Source organism: Arachis hypogaea, chromosome 15 (assembly GCF_003086295.3).
Source record: "Arachis hypogaea cultivar Tifrunner chromosome 15, arahy.Tifrunner.gnm2.J5K5, whole genome shotgun sequence".
In the NCBI taxonomy this organism is placed as follows: Eukaryota; Viridiplantae; Streptophyta; class Magnoliopsida; order Fabales; family Fabaceae; genus Arachis; species Arachis hypogaea.
In genome coordinates, this window is record NC_092050.1 from 97,675,455 (window position 1) to 97,689,809 (window position 14,355).

Here is a 14,355-nt window from a genome sequence, read left to right on the forward strand (position 1 = left end):
AATAAAAGAAAAAGAAAGAAAAAGAAAAAGCAAGCAGAAAAAGCCAATAGCCTTTTAAACCAAAAGGCAAGGGTAAAATAAAAAGGATTCAAGGCTTTGAGCATCAGTGGATAGAAGGGCCCAAAGGAATAAAATCATGGCCTAAGCGGCTAAACCAAGCTGTCCCTAACCATGTGCTTGTAGCGTGAAGGTGTCAAGTGAAAAGTTTGAGACTGAGCGGTTATAGTCGTGGTCCAAAGCAAAAGAGTGTGCTTAAGAGCTCTGGACACCTCTAACTGGGTACTCTAGCAAAGCTGAGTCACAATCTGAAAAGGTTCACCTAGTTATGTGTCTGTGGCATTTATGTATCCGGTGGTAATACTGGAAAACAAAATGCTTAGGGTCATGGCCAAGACTCATAAAGTAACTGTGTTCAAGAATCAACATACTGAACTAGGAGAATCAATAACACTATCTGAATTCTGAGTTCCTATAGAAGCCAATCATTATGAACTTCAAAGGATAAAGTGAGATGCCAAAACTATTCAGAAGCAAAAAGCTAAGAGCCCCGCTCATCTAATTAAGACTGATCTTCATAGATGTTTTTGGAATTTATTGTATATTCTCTTCTTTTTTATCCTACTTTGTTTTTAGTTGCTTGGGGGCAAGCAACAATTTAAGTTTGGTGTTGTGATGAGCGAATAATTTATACGCTTTTTGGCATTGTTTTTAGGTAGTTTTCAGTATGTTTTAGTTACTTTTTACTATATTTTTATTAGTTTTTAAATAAAATTCACATTTCTGGACTTTACTATGATTTTGTGTGTTTTTCTGTGATTTCAGATATTTTCTGGCTGAAATTGAGGGACCTGAGCAAAAATCTGATTCAGAGGCTGAAAAAGGACTGTAGATACTGTTGGATTCTGACCTCCCTGCACTCGAAATAAATTTTATGAAGCTACAGAAGTCCAATTGGTGCGCTCTCAATTGCGTTGGAAAGTAGACATCCTGGGCTTTCCAGCAATATATAATAGTTCATACTTTGCTCGAGTTTTGATAACGCAAACTGGCGTTTAAACGCCAACTTTCTACCCTATTCTGGCGTTAAACGCCAGAACTGGCATAAAAGCTGGAGTTAAACGCCCAAACTGGCACCAGAGTTGGCGTTTAACTCCAAGAAAAGTCTCTACATGTGAAAGCTTCAATGCTCAGCCCAAACACACACCAAGTGGGCCCGAAAGTGAATTTCTGCATTAATTACTCATTTCTGTAAACCCTAGGCTACTAGTTCATTATAAATAAGACCTTTTACTATTATATTTTCATCTATCTTGGGATCTATCTTTTGATCATCTTTGGATCTCTGGAACACATGATGTAACTTTTATGTTCTGAGACCTCCATGGGAGGCTGGCCACTCGGTCATGTCTACCTGGTGCACGAATTGTAAATCACACTTTTCACAACTCGTACCACTAACCAGCAAGTGCATTGGGTCGTCCAAGTAATATCTTACGTGAGTAAGGGTCGAATCCCACGGAGATTGTTGGCTTGAAGTAATCTATGGTTATCTTGTAATTCTTAGTCAGGATATCAATTATAATTATCAGTTTGGATTGCGAAAAATGAAAGAGCATGAATTAAATACTTGTTATGCAGTAATGGAGAATATGTTGGAGTTTTGGAGATGCTTTGTCTTCTGAATCTCTGCTTTCCCCCCTGTCTTCTTCTTCACGCACGCAAGGTTCCTCCTATGGCAAGCTGTGTGTTGGTGGATCACCGTTGTCAATGGCTACCATCCGTCCTCTCAATGAAAATGGTCTAGGTGCGCTGTCACCGCATGGCTAATCATCTGTCGGTTCTCACTCATGCTGGAATAGGATCCATTGATCCTTTTTCATCTGTCGCTACGCCCAACCCTTGTGAGTTTGAAGCACGTCACAATCATTCAATCCCTGAATCCTACTCGGAATACCACAGACAAGGTTTAGACTTTCTGGATTCTCAAGAATGCTGCCAATGGATTCTAGCTTATACCACGAAGATTCTGATTACGGAATCTTTATTTCAAGAGTCCTGAGATAGTTTGCAAAGCGGGAAAATTGCTTATCCTGCTCCTCTTGACAGAGTTTTTGAGGATAAGACATCTTGGCTTTGTATTCCTCAACCTTAGTTGCTGCAGGTTTATTTCCTACAGAAGTGGTTGGAGAAGCCTTTTTAGAGGGGTTGTTATCAGCACTTGTGTGTGTCTGATCCCTCACTGGCATTTGAATGCCAGGGTTGGAAGCTTGATTGGCGTTGGACGCCAACTTCCTACCTGTTTATGGCGTTTGAACGCCAGAACTGAGCTTCTATTGGGCGTTTAACACCAGCTCCTTACCTGTTCATGGCGTTTGAACGCCAGAACTGCGTGTGGGTTGGGCGTTTAACGCAACCTTGCATCCTTTTCTGGCGTTTGAATGCCAGAGTTGTTCCTCTCTGGGCCCTTACTGTCCTCAGAGGGATTTTGGATAATATTTTGCTCATCCTCTGTCAGTTATTCTTTTCTTGGCTTTCTACTACTCTGAAGTGAGGTGTTTAATGATTTCCCACTTCTTAATTGAACTGCCTGGCACTCTTCTGTTATCTGCTTTGATAACTGCTGTTTTGTCTGATTCAATTATGCCTCCATATTTTTATTAGCATTTTTAGTGTCTTGTAGCATCTCCTTGAATTCTGCTAGCTGTTTTGTTAGAAAGCACAATTGTTGATTGAGTTCAGCAACTTGTTCTGGAGGACCAAGTTTAGTAGACACTACTTTGGCTTCTTCTTTTATGGAGGACCCATTACTTATGTACAGATGCTGGTTTCTAGCAACTATATCAATAAGCTCTTGAGCCTCTTCAATAGTTTTCCTCATGCGTATAGAACCACCAGCTGAGTGGTCTAGGGACATCTGAGCTCCTTCTGTAAGCCCATAGTAGAAGATGTCTAATTGCACCCACTCCGAAAACATTTCAGAGGGGCATTTCCTTAGCATCCCTCTGTACCTCTTCCAGGCATTATAAAGGGATTCATCATCCTCTTGTTTAAAGCCTTGGATGTCCAGCCTTAGCTGTGTCATCCTTTTTGGAGGAAAATATTGATCCAGGAATTTGTCTGATAACTGTTTCTATGTCCTTATGCTTGCTATGGGTTGGTTATTTAACCACCTCTTAGCTTGATCTTTTACAGCAAACGGAAACAGTAATAGCCTGTATACGTCCTGATCTACCTCCTTGTCACTCACTGTATCAGCAATTTGCAAGAACTGCGCCAGGAACTCAGTAGGTTCTTCCTGTGGAAGACCGGAATACTGGCAATTTTGTTGCACCATGACAATGAGCTGAGGATTTAGCTCAAAACTGCTTGCTTTGATGGGAGGTATACAGATGCTACTCCCATATGCAGCAGTAGTGGGGTTAGTATATGACCCCAGAGTCCTTCTGGACTGTTCATTTCCACTTAGGTCCATGATGGAGAAAGGGAGATGATGCGAATTGCAAATAAAATAATTTTTTTTGAAAACCGAAATTAAAATAAAATAAAATAAATGAAAAATTGACTATAATTTCGAAAATTTGAAGAAAAAGAAATAAAAGAAAATTGAAAACTAAATTAATTAATTAAAAAGATTTAAAAAAAATGTGGGTGAGGATTTTCGAAAAAAATGAAGAGAGAGAAATTGGTTAGGAAGTTTTGAAAAAGATATGTCTTAAAATTAAAGATACTTGTAAGAAAATAAAATAAAATAAAATAAAAAGAAAAGATATGAAAAAGATTTGATTTTAAGATTTGAGATTAGAAAAGATAAGATAAGCTAGGTAAGAGAAGATAAGGAATTTAAATTAAAAAGTGTTGAAATTTAAATTTTAAATTTGAAAATTAATTTTGAAATTTGAAAATTGAAATTTGAAATTTGAAATTTGAAATTTAAAATTTGAAATAAGATAAGATAAAATTTTGAAAAAGATATGATTTTTTTTGAAAAAAAATTTGAATTTTGAAATTTTTAAAACTAAGATAAGATAAAATAGAGATTTTAAAATAAAAATCTGAATTTTTTTTAAAAAATTTCGAAATATTTGCTCAAAAATAATTAGAGAAGATATTTTTTTGATTTTTGAATTGTATGATGAAAAAGAAAAACACACAAAAGACACACAACTTAAAATTTTTAGATTTAATGCTCCTTGTTTTCGAAAATTTTGGAGGAAAAACACCAATGAACACCAAACTTAAAAATTTTAAGATCAAAACACAAGGAAGACTCAAGAACACTTTGAAGACTCACAAGAACAACAAGAACATGAAGAAAGAACACCAAACTTAAATTTTTTAGAAAACCAAAATAAAATTTTTGAAAACTAAAGAAAAGTTAACAGGAGAACACCAAACTTAAAGTTTGGCACAAGATTTATTCAAAGAAAAATTATTTTTGAAAATTTTTTTTAAAAAAAGAAGATAGCCAATTACCAAGAACATAAGCACAACGCTCTAGCCAGTTGAGCGATAAATTTAACGTGTTTTAATAAGGTATTTAATAAATAAATTTTTTTTGAAAACTGATATTTTGAAAAAACACAAGAAAAAAACAAGAAAAATAACAAAACAAGAAAAACTAAAGATCAAACAAAGAAAATAAACAAGAACAACTTGAAGATTAAGAAAGAACAATGAACACAAATTCGAAAATTTAAAAGAAAATAAAAAAATATGCAATTGACACCAAACTTAAAACATGAAACTAAACTCAAATAGAAAAACTCAATTATCAGTTTATAAAAATTTTGAAAAATTTAAAAAGAGAAAATAAGGATTTTAAAAAAAAGAAATTTCAACCAAAAACAATAATAGAAGACTCTAAACCAAAAAGAAAAATTTTTGCTAATCTAAGCAACAAAATAAACCGTCAGTTGTCCAAACTCGAACAATCCCCGGCAACGGCACCAAAAACTTGGTGCACGAAGTGTAAATCACACTTTTCACAACTCGTACCACTAACCAGCAAGTGCACTAGGTCGTCCAAGTAATACCTTACGTGAGTAAGGGTCGAATCCCACGGAGATTGTTAGCTTGAAGCAATCTATGGTTATCTTGTAATTCTTAGTCAGGATATCAATTATAATTATCAGTTTGGATTGCGAAAAATGAAAGAGCATGAATTAAATACTTGTTATGCAGTAATGGAGAATATGTTGGAGTTTTGGAGATGCTTTGTCTTCTGAATCTCTGCTTTCCACCTGTCTTCTTCTTCAGGCACGCAAGGTTCCTCCTATGGCAAGCTGCGTGTTGGTGGATCATCGTTGTCAATGGCTACCATCCGTCCTCTCAGTGAAAATGGTCCAGGTGCGTGTCACCGCACGGCTAATCATCTGTCGGTTCTCACTCATGCTGGACTAGGATCCATTGATCCTTTTGCGTCTGTCACTACGCCCAACCCTTGTGATTTTGAAGTTCGTCACAGTCATTCAATCCCTAAATCCTACTCGGAATACCACAGACAAGGTTTAGACTTTCCGGATTCTCAAGAATGCTGCCAATGGATTCTAGCTTATACCACGAAGATTCAGATTAAGGAATCCAAGAGATACTCATTCAATAGAAGATAGAACGGAGGTGGTTATCAGGCACACGTTCATAGGTTGAGAATGGGGATGAGTGTCACGGATCATCACATCCATCATATTGAAGTGCGAATGAACATCTTAGATAGAAACAAGCATGTTTGAATAGAAAACAGAAATAATTGCATTAATTCATCGAGACACAGCAGAGCTCCTCACCCCCAACAATGGAGTTTAGAGACTCATGCCGTCAAAGAGTACAAAGTTCAGATCTAAAAATGTCATTAGATGCAAATAAATCTCTAAAAGTTGTTTAAATACTAAACTAGTGACCTAGGTTTACAGAAAATGAGTAAACTAAGATAGATAGTGCAGAAATCCACTTCTGGGGCCCACTTGGTGTGTGCTGGGGCTGAGACTTGAGCTTTACACATGCCTAAGCTGTTTCTAGAGTTAAACTCTAGGTTGTAACCTGTTTCTGGCGTTTAACTCCAACTTGTAACCTGTTTCTGGCGTTTTACGCCAGAATGCAACATAGAACTGGCGTTGAACGCCAGTTTACATCGTCTATTTTTTAGCAAAGTATAGACTATTATATATTGCTGGAAAGCCCTGGATGTCTACTTTCCAACGCAATTAAGAGAGCTCCAATTGGACTCCTGAAGCTCCAAAAAATCCATTCTGAGTGCAGTGAGGTCAGAATCCAACAACATCAGCAGTCCTTTTTCAGCCTGAATCAGATTTTTGCTCAGCTCCCTCAATTTCAGCCAAAAAATACCTGAAATTACAGAAAAATACACAAACTCATAGTAAACTCTAGAAATGTGATTTTTATTTAAAAACTAATAAAAATATACTAAAAACTAATCAAATCATACTAAAAACTATGTAAACACAATGCCAAAAAGCGTATAAATTATCCGCTCATCACTACCCTATTTTCACTTATGTATTTTCAACGGTGGAATTTCTACACCCCATAGATTAAGGTGTAAAGCTCTGCTGTTCTTCATGAGTTAATGCAATTACTACTATTTTCCATTCAATTCAAACTTATTCTTATTCTAAGATATTCATTCGCACACAAGAACATGATGAATGTGATGATTATGTGACATTGGTGCACGAAATTGTGATCATCAACAATGGTGCCAAAGGCTTGGTACTCTCAAACATGAATCACACTTTGTCACAACTTCGCACAACTAACCAGCAAGTGCACTGGGTCGTCCAAGTAATAAACCTTATGTGAGTAAGGGTCGATCCCACGGAGATTATCGACTTGAAGCAAGCTATGGTCACTTTGTAAATCTCAGTCAGGCGGATTCAAATGGTTATGGTGAATTGATAATAAATATAAATTAAATATAAACTAGGATAGAGATACTTATGTAATTCATTGGTGAGAATTTCAGGTAAGCGTATAGAGATACTTTCGTTCCTCCTGAACCTTTGCTTTCCCGCTATCTTCATCCAATCATTCCTACTCCTTTCCATGGCAAGATGTATGTTGGGCATCACCATTATCAATGGCTACATCCTGTCCTCTCTATGAAAATAGTCCAATGCGCTGTCACTGCATGGCTAATCATCTGTCGGTTCTCGATCATACTGGAATAGGATTTACTATCCTTTTGCGTCTGCCACTACGCCCAACACTCGCGAGTTTGAAGCTCGTCACAGCCATCCCTTCCCGGATCCTACTCGGAATACCAAAGACAAGGTTTAGACTTTCTGGATCTCAAGAATGGCCATCAATGGGTTCTAACTTATACCACATAGATTCTAATATCTCGAACTCGGTCCTCTGTATTAGATATCTAAGAGATATTCATTCTAGCTTGTTTGCATGTAGAACGGAAGTGTTTGTCAGGCACGCATTCGTAAGTGAGAATGATGATGAGCGTCACATAATCATCACATTCATCATGTTCTTGGGTGCGAATGAACATCTTAGAATAGGAATAAGTTTGAATTGAATAGAAAAACAATAGTACTTTGCATTAATACTCAAGGAACAGCAGAGCTCCACACCTTAATCTATGGTGTGTAGAAACTCTACCATTGAAAATACATAAGTGATAATGGAGTTCATTGGTCTCGGCTCCAGAGGGGGAACCGGAGTAACCAAGACTTCGAATACAATAATAAAAAGTCCTATTTATACTAAACTAGTTACTAGGGTTTACGGAAATGAGTAAATGATGCAGAAATCCACTTTTGGGGCCCACTTAGTGTGTGCTTGGGCTGAGCATTAAGCTTTACACGTGTAGAGGCTTCTCTTGGAGTTGAACGCCTGTTTGTAACCTGTTTCTGGCGTTTAACTCCACTTTGCAACCTGTTTCTGGCGTTTAACTCTAGAATGCAGCATGGAACTGGCGTTGAACGCCAGTTTACGTCATCTAAACTTGAGCAAAGTATGAAATATTATGTATTTCTGGAAAGCCCTGGATATCTACTTTCCAACGTAATTGAGAGCGCGCCATTTGTAGTTCTGTAGCTCCAGAAAATCCACTTCGAGTGCAGGGAGGTCAAAATCCAACAGCATCTGCAGTCCTTCTTCAACCTTTGAATCTGATTTTTGCTCAAGTCCCTCAATTTCAGCCAGAAAATACCTGAAATCATAGAAAAATACACAAACTCATAGTAAAGTCCAGAAATGTGATTTTTATTTAAAAACCAATAAAAATATACAAAAAACTAACTAAATCATACTGAAAACCATGTAAAAACAATGCCAAAAAGCGTATAAATTATCCCTCATCACAACACCAAACTTAAATTGTTGCTTGTCCCCAAGCAACTGAAAATCAAATAAGATAAAAAGAAGAGAATATACTATGAATTCCAAAATATCAATGAAACTTAGCCCCAATCAGATGATCGGGACTTGTAGCTTTTTGCCTCTTGAATAGTTTTGGCATCTCACTTTATCCTTTGAAGTTCAGAATGATTGGCATCTATAGGAACTTAGAATTCAGATAGTGTTATTGATTCTCCTAGTTCGGTATGTTGATTCTTGAACACAACAACTTTATGAGTCTTGGCCGTGGCCCTAAGCACTTTGTTTTCCAGTATTACCACCGGATATATAAATGCCACAGACACATAACTGGGTGAACCTTTTCAGATTGTGACTCAGCTTTGCTAAAGTCACCAATTAGAGGTGTCCAGGATTCTTAAGCACACTCTTCTTTTTTTGCTTTGGACCTTGACTTTAACCGCTCAGTCTCAAGTTATCACTTGACACCTTCACGCCACAAGCACATGGTTAGGGACAGCTTGGTTTATCTGCTTAGGCCAGGATTTTATTTCTTTAGGCCCTCCTATCCACTGATTCTCAAAGCCTTGGATCCTTCTTATTACCCTTGCCTTTTGGTTTTAAGGGCTATTGGCTTTTTCTGCTTGCTTTTTCTTTATCTTTATCTCTTTTTTTTTGTTTTTCACTATTTTTCTCTCTTTTTTTTCGTAAGCTTTTATATTCACTGCTTTTTCTTGCTTCAAGAATCATTTTTATGATTTTTCAGATCTTCAAATAACATTTCTCCTTTTTCCTTATTCTTCAAGAGCCAACATATTTAGCATTCATAAACCACAATATCAAAAGACATATGCACTGTTCAAGCATTCATTCAGAAAACAAAAAGTATTGTCACCACATCAAAATAATTAAATTAGTTTCAAGGATGAATTCAAAACCATGTACTTCTTGTTCTTTTTTTTTAGAACATTTTTTCATTCAAGAGAGGTGATGGATTCATAGGACATTCATAACTTTAAGGCATAGACACTTAGACACTAGTGATCATATAGTAAAGACACAAACATAAATAAACATGAAGCATGGAAACCGAAAACAAAAAATAAATAGACAAGGAGATTAAGGAATGAGTCCACCTTAGTGTGGGTGGTGTCTTCCTCTTGATGATCCTACGGAGTGCTTGAGCTCCTCTATGTCTCTTTCTTGTCTTTGTTGCTCCTCCCTCATAGCTCTTTGATCTTCTCTAATTTCATGGAGGATGATGGAGTGCTCTTGGTGTTCCACCCTTAGTTGTCCCATGTTGGAGCTTAATTCTCCTAGGGAAGTGTTGATTTGCTCCCAATAATTTTGTGGAGGGAAGTGCATCCCTTGAGGCATCTCAGGGATTTCATGATGAGGGATTTCCTCATGCTCCTGTTGAGGTCCATGATCACTTGTTTGCTCCATCCTTTTCTTAGTGATGGGCTTATCCTCTTCAATAAGGATGTCTCCCTCTATGTCAATTTCAGCCGAATTCCAGAGGTGGCAAATGAGGTGAGGAAAGGCTAACCTTGCCAAAGTAGAGGACTTGTCAGCCACCTTGTAAAGTTCTTGAGGTATAATCTCATGAACTTCCACTTCCTCCCCAATCATGATACTGTGGATCATGATGGCCCGGTCTATAGTAACTTCGGACCGGTTGCTAGTAGGAATGATTGAACGTTGAATAAACTCCAACCATCCTCTAGCCACTGGTTTGAGGTCATGCCTTCTTAATTGAACCAGCTTGCCTCTTGAGTCAATTTTCCATTGAGCTCCTTCTACACATATGTCCATGAGGACTTAGTCCAACCTTTGATCAAAGTTGACCCTTCTAGTGTAGGGGTGTGCGTTTTCTTCCATCATTGGCAAGTTGAACGCTAGCCTTACATTATCCGGACTGAAATCTAAGTATTTCTCCCGAACCATGGTGAGCCAATGCTTTGGATTTGGGTTCACACTTTGATCATGGTTCCTAGTGATCCATGCATTTGCATAGAGCTCTTGAACCATTACGATCCCGACTTGTTGAATGGGGTTGGTGAAAACTTCCCAACCTCTTCTTTGGATCTCAAGTTGAATCTCCGGATACTCATTCTTTTTGAGATTGAAAAGAACCTCAGGGATCAATTTCTTCTTGGCCACAACTTCATAGAAGTGGTCTTGATGAACCTTTGAGATGAATCTCTCCATCTCCCATGGCTCAAAGGTGGAAGCAATTTCCTTCCCTTTCCTCTTTCTTAAGGTTTCTCTGGCCTTAGGTGCCATTAATGGTTATGGAAAAACAAAAAGCCATGATTTTACCACACCAAACCTAAAATGTTTTCTCGTCCCCGAGCAAAAGAAGAAAGAAAGAAGGAGAAGAAGAAGAGAAATGGAGGAGAGGGGGAGAGGGGTGTATTCGGCCAAGGGGAAGAAGAGAGGGTTGTGTTGTGTGAAAATGAAGAAGGAATGAGGGGTTTATATAGGAGTGTGGGGAGGGTTAGGGTTCGGCCATTATGGTTGGGTTTGGGAGGGAAAATAGTTTTTATTTTGAAGGTAGGTGGGGTTTATGGGAAAGAGTGATTGAGATGATTGGTGAAGGGTATTTGGGGAAGAGAGTTATGAAAAGGTGTGAAGAGGAGAGAAGAAAAGGTAGGGATCTTATGGGGTCCACAGATCAAGTGGGGTCAAGGACTTAGCATCCCTGCTCCAATTAGGCGTGTAAAACGCCCTTGCTGTGCAATCCTGGCATTTAACGCCAGACTGTTGCTTGTTTCTGGCGTTAAACACCCAAATGTAGCCTATTTCTGGCGTTTAACGCCAGGCAGATGCTTGTTTCTGGCGTTAAATGCCAGCTTGGTGCTTGTTTCTGGCGTTAAACGCCAGACAGATGCTTGTTTCTGGCGTTTAACGCTAGACTGCTCTTCCTCCAGCGTGTGCTATTTTTCATTCTATTTTTCATTCTGTTTTTTATTTTTCAGTAGTTTTTGTGACTTCACATGATCATCAACCTAAAGAAAACATAAAATAACAATAGAAAATAAATAAATATAATTAGATAACATTGGGTTGCCTCCCAACAAGCGCTTCTTTAATGTCAATAGCTTGACAGTGAGCTCTCATGGAGCCTCACAGATGTGCAGAGAATTGTTGGGACCTCCCAACACCAAAATTAGAGTTTGAATGTGGGGGTTCAACACCAAACTTAGAGTTTGGTTGTGGCCTCCCAACACCAAACTTAGAGTTTGACTGTGGGGGCTTTGGTTGACTTTGCAGTGAGAGAAGCTTTTCATGCTTCCTCTCCATGGTTACAGAAGGAGATCCTTGAGTTTTAAACACAAGGTTGTCCTCATTCAGTTGAAGGACCAACTCTCCTCTGTCCACATCAATTATAGCTCTTGCTGTGGCTAGGAAGGGTCTTCCAAGGATGATGGATTCATCCTCATCCTTCCCAGTGTCTAGGATTATGACATCAGCAGGGATGTAAAGGCCTTCAACCTTTACTAACACGTCTTCTACTAGTCCATAAGCCTATTTTCTTGAGTTGTCTTCCATCTCTAATGAGATTCTGGCATCTTGCACCTCAAAGATCCCAAGTTTCTCCATTACAGAGAGTGGCATTAAGTTTATTCCTGACCCTAGGTCACACAGAGCCTTCTCAAACGTCATGGTGCCTATGTTACAGGGAATTAGGAATTTGCCAGGATCATGTTTCTTTTGAGGTAATTTCTGCCTATCCAATGCATTCAGTTCATTGGTGAGCAAGGGAGGTTCATCTTCCCATGTCTCCTTACCAAATAATTTGGCATTCAGCTTCATGATTGCACCAAGGTACTTAAAAACTTGCTCCTCAGTAACATCTTCATTCTCTTCAAAAGAAGAATACTCATCAGAGCTCATAAAGTGCAGAAGGAGATTCAATAGAATCTCTATGGTCTCTAGATGAGCCTCAGATTCCTTTGGTTCCTCTAAGGGAAACTCCTTATTGGTCACTGAGCGTCCCAGGAGGTCTTCCTCACTAGGATTCACGTCCTCCTCCTCCCTTGTAGGTTCGGCCATGATGGTCAAATAAATGGCCTTGCACTCTCTCTTTGGATTTTCTTCTGTATTGCTTGGGAGAGTACTAGGAGGAATTTCAATTACCCTTTTACTCAGCTGGCCTACTTGTGCCTCCAAATTTCTAATGGAGGACCTTGTTTCATTCATGAAACTCATAGTGGCCTTAGATAGATCAGAGACTATATTTGCTAAGCTAGATGGGTTCTGCTCAGAATTCTCTGTCTGTTGTTGAGTGGATGATGGAAAAGGTTTGCTATTGCTAAACCTATTTCTTCCACCATTATTAAAGCCTTGTTGAGGCTTTTGTTGATCCTTCCATGAGAAATTTAGATGATTTCTCCATGAGGGATTATAGGTGTTTCCATAGGGTTCACCCATGTAATTCACCTCTGCTATTGCAGGGTTCTCAGGATCATAAGCTTCTTCTTCTTAAGAAGATGCCTCTTTAGTACTGTTGGATGATTCCTTCAATCCATTCAGACTCTGAGAGATCATATTGACTTGTTGAGTCAATATTTTGTTCTGAGCCAATATGACATTCAGAGTATCAATTTCAAGAACTCCCTTCCTTTGAGGCGCCCCATTACTCCTAGGATTCCTTTCAGAAGTGTACATGAACTGGTTGTTTGCAACCAAGTCAATGAGTTCCTGAGCTTCTGCAGACATTTTCTTTAGGTGAATGGATCCACCTGCAGAATGGTCCAGTGACATCTTTGATAGCTCAGACAGACCATCATAGAATATATCCAGGATGGTCCATTCTGAAAGCATGTCAGAAGGACACTTTTTGGTTAGTTCCTTGTATCTCTCCCAAGCTTCATAGAGGGATTCACCTTCTTTCTGTTTGAAGGTTTGAACATCCACTCTAAGCTTACTAAGCTTTTGAGGAGGAAAAAACTTGGCTAAGAAAGTCGTGACTGATGTGCGGAAAATGATCCGACACAAAACTCACTGGCAAGTGCACCGGGTTGCATCAAGTAATAATAACTCACATGAGTGAGGTCGATCCCACAGGGATTGAAGGATTGAGAAATTTTAGCTTAGTGGTTGATTTAGTCAAGAAGATCAAGAGTTGGTTGAGTGATTTGTGATTAACAGAAATTAAATTGCATGAAAAAAAAGTAAAGGGAGAGGGGTAAATTGCAGGAAATTAAAGAGAACAGAAAATAAAAGTGCTGAATCTTAAAGAACATGAATTTAAATGGCAGAAACTTAGAATGCAAGAAATGTAAATTGCAGAAATGTAAACAAAAGAACAGTAAATCTCAACACATAGAAGAATAGAATATGACTCGAATTGAACTGGATCTAAAATGGAAACGTAAATGAATTTTAAAAGCATTCAACAGAGAAAATAAAATGATGACTCCAGCTCTCAGGACTCAAGAGACTAGATAACCAAGTCTAGATCTCACTACCTTCTTAGATCCAAATTTAGAATTCAATTGCAAGAGAGTAGAAATCAAAACAGAAGGAAACTTGGATTTAAATCTCAATTCTCCAATGGTGCAGTGAAAGAAACAGAAAGAGATCTCAAGGTGAGATTGAGACAGAATTTCCTCAATTCTTCAACACTCAAGACTCAAGACAAACGTAGATGAAATTGAAAACAAGAAAACTAAGACGAAGAGAATTCAATTCTCCTTCCCAAAACTCAGAATAGCTCCCAAACCCAAAAGCTCTCTACTATGAAAATGTTTTAAAGAAAATTCTAAAAGGAAAAGTTTAAAATGAAAAAGCTCCCTAAAACTTCAAATCCTAAGCTATTTATACACTTTCTTCAAATGATCATTAAGCCTTGAATTGGGCCTTTAGTCTTGATGGAATTGGGTTGATAGTGGCCTCCGTTGCTTGCTCTTGGTGTTGGGAAGAAATCCATTAGTGAACCGGGCCATGAACCATTCACGTTTGAGCCAACGTTTGAGGCAAACGTTGACTCAAATGTCACTTGTGTCAAATTATGCAGCCAAG

At 38.2% G+C, this 14,355-nt stretch overlaps 1 non-coding gene across 1 annotated transcript; it reads left to right on the forward strand.

Annotated features, from left to right (window-relative positions):
- Window positions 1–13,149: 13,149 nt before the first annotated feature.
- On the forward strand, window positions 13,150–13,257 carry LOC112752722 (small nucleolar RNA R71). Its single transcript, XR_003177143.1, has one exon. It is a non-coding gene; the product is annotated as a small nucleolar RNA R71 (small nucleolar RNA).
- The last annotated feature ends 1,098 nt before the right edge of the window (window positions 13,258–14,355 follow it).